This window comes from Eurosta solidaginis, chromosome X, assembly GCF_040869045.1.
Source record: "Eurosta solidaginis isolate ZX-2024a chromosome X, ASM4086904v1, whole genome shotgun sequence".
Lineage (NCBI taxonomy): Eukaryota > Metazoa > Arthropoda > Insecta > Diptera > Tephritidae > Eurosta > Eurosta solidaginis.
This window is the reverse complement of record NC_090324.1, coordinates 43,012,542-43,019,043: the sequence shown is the minus strand read 5'-3', so window position 1 is coordinate 43,019,043 and position 6,502 is coordinate 43,012,542. Positions and strand designations below refer to the sequence as shown.

The 6,502-nt window shown below is 42.2% G+C and overlaps 1 pseudogene; it reads right to left on the bottom strand.

Annotated features, from left to right (window-relative positions):
* Positions 1-301: 301 nt before the first annotated feature.
* LOC137234875 (E3 ubiquitin-protein ligase HRD1-like) lies at positions 302-1,901 on the bottom strand (annotated as a pseudogene).
* Between the last annotated feature and the right edge of the window lie 4,601 nt (positions 1,902-6,502).

Genomic DNA, 6,502 nt, shown 5'->3' with positions numbered 1-6,502 from the left:
CGCCAAGAATGACGATTCGGCTGGTAGCGACTCGCTGGACAAATATTGTCGCTATTGAAAATAATTGCAAAATCGATGAAAATATGGGCGGCTTAGATATACAAACAACAGATGATACAAAATCAGCACAAATGTTGGTTACATACGAAAAAATCAAATGCAAACGACCCCATAACTACCGCTAACGCCAACACCAGTGTTAATAACAATGCCGAACATGATGATTTTTTGTACTCACATCAGGAATGATAGCACGCATATTTCCAATATAATAATGAATGATGTTGCTAAAGCTCATTTTCTAAACATTTGAAGTATTGGTTAAGTTTGTTGCTGTTAACGCCGCTGATTTGTTGAGCTCTTCAAGAAATTTCAAACGGCGCTTTCTCAATTCACTTAGCTCAGCATTTTCTGGTTGCTCAGATGTGATGAAATTGTCTTTATCATTTGAACTTATATTTATGTTTGGCGGATGTAATATTGGTGACGCAGTAGACAAAGAAGCTGCACTTTTACTTTTAATCTTACTGTAGTCATGCTCTTCTCCGCCAATGTCCTCAATTGCTACATCATTATGGTTTTGCGAAACTGCGCTTGTTGCCTGTTTTGCAGCGAGAGCAGCAGCTGCTGAAGCTGATGTACTTGGACCATCGCCCATATTAATAGTATCTGTATTTGTAGTACTCCTCGGTACAGTGTTTTCAGTATTTGGTGCGGTGGTGGCACCACCCGTTGTCTGTAACCGTGCAGTAATTATTTGGTAATTATTCATGAAAATTCCTGCAGCATTTAGCATTAATTGAATGTTGCGCAAAAGCTTAATACGCTCCTCAACGTGTCGACGTTCATTACCTTCCAATGATTTCAATTCTTCATCACTCAAAGTACTTAGATATGGTGGAATTGGAGGTGGTGGTACAGCGAATGGAGAAATAAATGGAAATGGAGGCGGTAACATAAATGGTGGCGGCATCGGCATCGCTTGAAAGTTTGGTGAGGATGTTGTCGTGGGAAAAGGGGGCATGGTGCCTTGTAATGGGTTTGTAGCATTATTACCAATGTTTTCAAAGAAGCTAGGAAGACTTGCAACATTAGGTGCCGTTGCACCGTCTGCACGTTTTGTAGCAATACCACCTGCTTGATCTGTTGTTGTTGTAGCATTTGGTGCAGAAGCGGCCCCAGGTGGCGCATGTCCTGCTGCTCCTCCTACTGCGGCATCGTCTTGTCTTGGGATTGCTGTAGAATTAGCATTAGGGGCCCGTAATATATTCAAACGACATGTTGGGCACGTTTGCTGACGTTGAAACCATGATCGCAAACATGTGGTGTGAAAAATATGGCCACAAGGTAATTTTTTTGCATGATTCACCATATCTTCCCTGCAAATGATACATATATTATCCGATAGACGCAATCCTTCAGGTGTAGCATCTGGATACAGAGAATTCATGTTGCGTATAGTACGTCGGGACATGATAACATCGCTTAGCGCCATCTTGAAGTTTCTTATTGTGAAGAACATCGGACGGAATACAAACATTGGTAATGCATATATTTTAGCCATTATTACAGCAAATAATACATATGAAATAACTTTAATTAACCCAATCACTAGCTCAGTGTATAGTAAGAATACCGCTTTATTCTCCCATGGTATGTCAGTGCGCATTTCGGCAGCATGTAAGACGTACATATTTAATTGCAGTGCTTGCGACTACCGTTAACAATATAGCATATTCAAAGCCAAATACCAGTTGCACTGTGGGTCCGCGAACAAGCGTCGAATTATAAGCGTGCATAAGTAAAACGTAGTCTAATGCGCCTAAAACCACTAAGAGACTTGCGACACGTATATGAAATAGTAGGCGTTTCCAATCACGACGCTCGTCAACGCCAGACATATTGATGAAAGTAACAGTTGCATTTCGCCGTTGTTGGTAGCACGCACAGCCAACAGGCTGATTGACTCCAAAAATATATTAATTTTGATGGAAAATGTTATGTTTTAATAGAATTTTTTTTCGAAGACACGTAGTTTTCCACTTTTTGCTTTTTGTTCGTTTCGTTGTTGGTAATAGTGTTGCGGTTGGTACCGAAGGTTGGTGGGATTTGGATCCCATAGACCGGGAATTACTTCTGTTACTATTGAATTCGTCACTTACATTACAAAATGATGTTCCAGTTTATTTGCCGAAACGAGATGCAATGCTAGCATATAGATTTGTACCAATTCCATTGGCTCCAACAAATGTGATATGAGTAATATGTGGAGCAGTTCCAAGTCTTCATGAGTTGCGTGCTATGGCTCATAGCGTATTTTTTAGTTGCAACTCAACTACAGAATGTGGAACGGTGCATGGCTCGGAATTTACCAGAGCATTTTGAAATTGACCAATGTGTTCTGGCTATGATTGTGGCAAACATAAACGTTTGGAATATCATAAGTGTTATGCACACTATGACCAATTTGGGAATGCAATATTCATATTATTTATGTCCTCAATACCGACGCCTGCGATGAGATTTATTTGGCAAAGGCTGTTGTATTCCATTTTACAAGATAAAATAATCGATTGGTAAAGTTTTCTATACATTTCCTTTGACGGCAAAGAAATGATTTTTTTTCCATAGCCTTATATTAAGTTGTATTGGATATTCATTTAATAGAAACGGCCGCTTAAATAATAGTAAACCTAGCACAACATAAATCATTGCCTATTAGTTTATTTAATATTACAAGATTTTGAACTTGAGCGTACAGAGAACTTGAATGTAGACCTGACCGAGAGTACAATAGCTTACGGTTAGTAGAATTTGTAATCTAAAATATATATCGTCGGTGAAAGTTCAGACCAACTGTTCTTGTTGTTGTATTCTTTGAGTTTTTGAAGTGATTATATCAAATCGCCTCCAAGACTGTCGGCTTACTACCGGGCTATGGGATTATTTCCACTTTTTGTTATTAAGGCCCATCTATGGTAGAAAACTTTTATATGTGGTTTGAGCTTTCATAGACGATATGAACCGTATTTATTTCAATGAATATGTGTGATGGAAAACCTCATATTTCCTTTTCCATAAATTTAGGTGTCGTGTGCTTCATAATAAAGACGTGACGCTTATATGCATCCACAATTCATTGCGGACGTTATGAAACCAGTTAAAACTGATGAAATTATGGATCAGGAAGTACCGAATTTATCTGGTGGTGGAACGAGTTACACATCCAGTCACAGCACGCAACTATCAATCAACGAACAAAAAGAGGGTGAGTTTAGAACTTGAAATGCTACTAATGTAGATGCTCACATAGTCCGATATATAAGCATGTAGGTTTGCATTTTAACTTGTTTTATAATTTGTTGCCAGTCCTTCTTTCACAAAAGTTTTTGTTTTTGCTAATTTTTCGATTTTTTCATTGGAAAACTCAAAATTTATGAGTAGAAGAAATTCTGTTTTTCTTTTTTTTTTTTTAACAAAAGGTTTTGGGTGATGGGATGAATTTTCATAAATTCTGTTGGCCGAGTGACTTTGAACGAGTGCATATGCATTATGTGGCAGATCATGGATCTGCGTTAGGGTTCTGGTGTTCTCGCTCTGGGGAGTGAGTGAATTGGGGTTTGATTTTGGAAATTGAAAATAAGTATTTTGTGGCAGATGGATGATCGGTGAGAGGGCTTTTCTGGTATCCTCGTTATGGGAGAACGAGTGAGTGGGAAGATTTTTTTTGAAAATTTTAAAAATTGAATGGGCCGGAGAATGCCCTTGGTTTCGGTGGCAGATGCGGATCTGCATTAGGGTTGTTGGTTGGCCTCGTTCCGGGTGAACGAGAGCTGGGGTTGAATTTTCTGAAAGGAGGTATGTAGAAGAACGGACGGATTGTTAGGGGGAACTCGTGGTCCTCCCACACTCGATCTCCGTAGGGAGAAGGATCAGTTTGACCAAAGGTCGTCTGACTTGACCCTTCTCGGTTATGAGGTCGACTACCCGTACTCGGTTATCTTCGCCGGGGTGTACGTTGACGACTCTACCTAACCTCCATTCGTTGGGAGATAAGTTGTCCTCTTTGAGGACGGCGATATCTCCAACTTGTATGTTTTCTTTGGGATGCTTCCACTTCACTCGTTTTTGAAGTTCGGATAGATATTCCACCTTCCATCGCTTGCAGAAAGTATGATGGAGGGCTTTGAGTTTCTGCCACCGATTTATCATCGAGGCAGAGCTCTTACTAGCATCTGGTTCTGGCGGAGCCAGTAGGTGACTGCCCGTTAGGAAATATCCTGGGGTTAGTGGTTCCAGATCCGTTGGTTCATTCGACCCTGGACTGAGTGGGCGCGAGTTGAGGCACGCCTCAATCCTGCACAAAATGGTTTGGAACTCCTCCATGGTGTACTTATGGGGAGATGCGATCTTTTTGAAGTGGCTTTTGAAGCTCTTCACTCCCGCCTCCCACAAGCCGCCCATATGTGGAGCAGCGGAGGGAATAAAATGCCAGCTTAATGCTTGATGGTTGTACTTTGAGACTGTGTAGTCTCGGCTTTCGGCCAGAAAGGCTTTAAATTCGGATCGTAAAGATCTTGATGCTCCGACAAAGTTTGTACCATTGTCAGAGTAGATGTTCTTCGGACATCCTCTTCTCGCGATAAAACGCGAGAAGGCTGCGAGAAAGCATGGGGTGCTGAGGTCACTAGTGGCCTCTAAGTGAATGGCCTTAGTGGAGAAACAGACAAAAAGGCATACGTAGCCTTTTGACAGTCGACATCCTCTACCGCGGTAGCTTTTGATGTCGAAAGGCCCCGCAAAGTCTACCCCGGTATTGGTGAACGCGCGGGTAAAAGTAGTCCGTTCGCAGGGAAGGGTACCCATAAGTTGGGACTGTGCCTGCTTTCGATGAATAATGCAGGTTTTGCAATTGTGGATGACGGCTCTGATCATGGTCTTGACATTCGGTATCCAGTATTGGGTTCGGATGAGACGGAGCATGAGCTGGTTCTCGCCATGAAGGGAGTCATGATGAGCCATCATAACTGTAAGGCAAGACAGCCTACAATTGTAAGGCAAGATGATCGGATGACGCTCGTTGTATGGCATGTCTTTTGACGCCCCTAGAGGGGGCTGTTCTAATAATATCATCTTTGTCGATATATGGGTTGAGTGACAGTATTTCACTCTTTCGGTCGATCGGTTCCCTATTTTTCAATTTTAAATATTCTGTCCCGTAAAACTGTTTCTGGAAGACTCGTATTAATGCTTGAGTCATTGCCTTAATCTCATCGGCTGAGATTATACACGCTTTTTCGTGGAACGAGGCTTTTGTTCTTGGGTGAGTTCTTTTATAAAACCTCCTAATATAGGATAGAACCTTCAAAGCCTTGGGTAAATTTGAAAAACGATCGAGAATATCTACATGATCTACCCTTGTCGTGGCATATGTTTGTGCCCTCTTCTCCTCAACGGACGTTTTGTATTCGGTCTCTTGTGCTGGCCAGTGAGAATTGTCTTCTTGCAGCCAAGAAGGTCCCTGCCACCACAACGAATTGTTGACCAACTCTGATGCAAGTAGTCCTCTGCTTCCTAGATCCGCTGGATTAGATTCCGAGTCCACGTGAAGCCAGTCCTTGCTACCGACCATATCGATGATCTTAGTAATTCGGTGTGCGACGAATGTTGACCAGGAACAAGGCGGCTTTCTTATCCATGCGAGTACGATGGTTGAATCTGTCCAGAGGTGAACTTTTGCTGGCCCCAAATGAATGTTTCGGAATATTGATTCCATGATTTCTGCGAGCAGCACGGCGCCGCAAAGTTCTAAACGTGGTAGTGAGATGGTTTTCATTGGGGCTACTCGGGGTTTGGCTAGCAAGAGATTTGTGAAAATTTTATCGTACCTTTTTACACGCGTGTAGATTGCTGCTGCATATGCCTTTTCCGATGCATCGCAAAAACCATGTATTTCGATGTCGTCCTCGGGCGTAAAATTTACCCATCACGGTATCCTAATGTTATCTATTTCGTTATAGTGTTGGGTGAAATTTTCCCACCGGTCTAAGGTAGTTGGGGAGACAGATTCGTCCCACCCGGTGCCCTCTAACCAGATATGCTGCATTAGTATTTTTGCCACTATGACCATTGGTGCAAGCCAGCCTAAAGGGTCGAAAAGTTTGGCTATAACGGATAGGATTACGCGTTTGGTGATGTTCTCCCCACTCTCTAAAGCTCCTGCTGTGAAGTAAAACATGTCTGCATGCGCGTTCCATCGTATTCCGAGTGCCTTCACAGAGCTAGCCTCTTCAAATGCTAGGAGACCTCGCTGAGCAGATCCGTTTTGGGGATGTCCTGAAGGATTTTCTCACAATTTGATGTCCACTTGCGCAATGGAAAGCCAGCTGAGTGTAATGCTTCGCGAATCTCGTTTCTTGCTCTGATGGTTGACGCTATTGTATGTCCTCCAGATAAAACTTCGTCGACATACATACTTTCTCGTAATATACCCGATGCTATT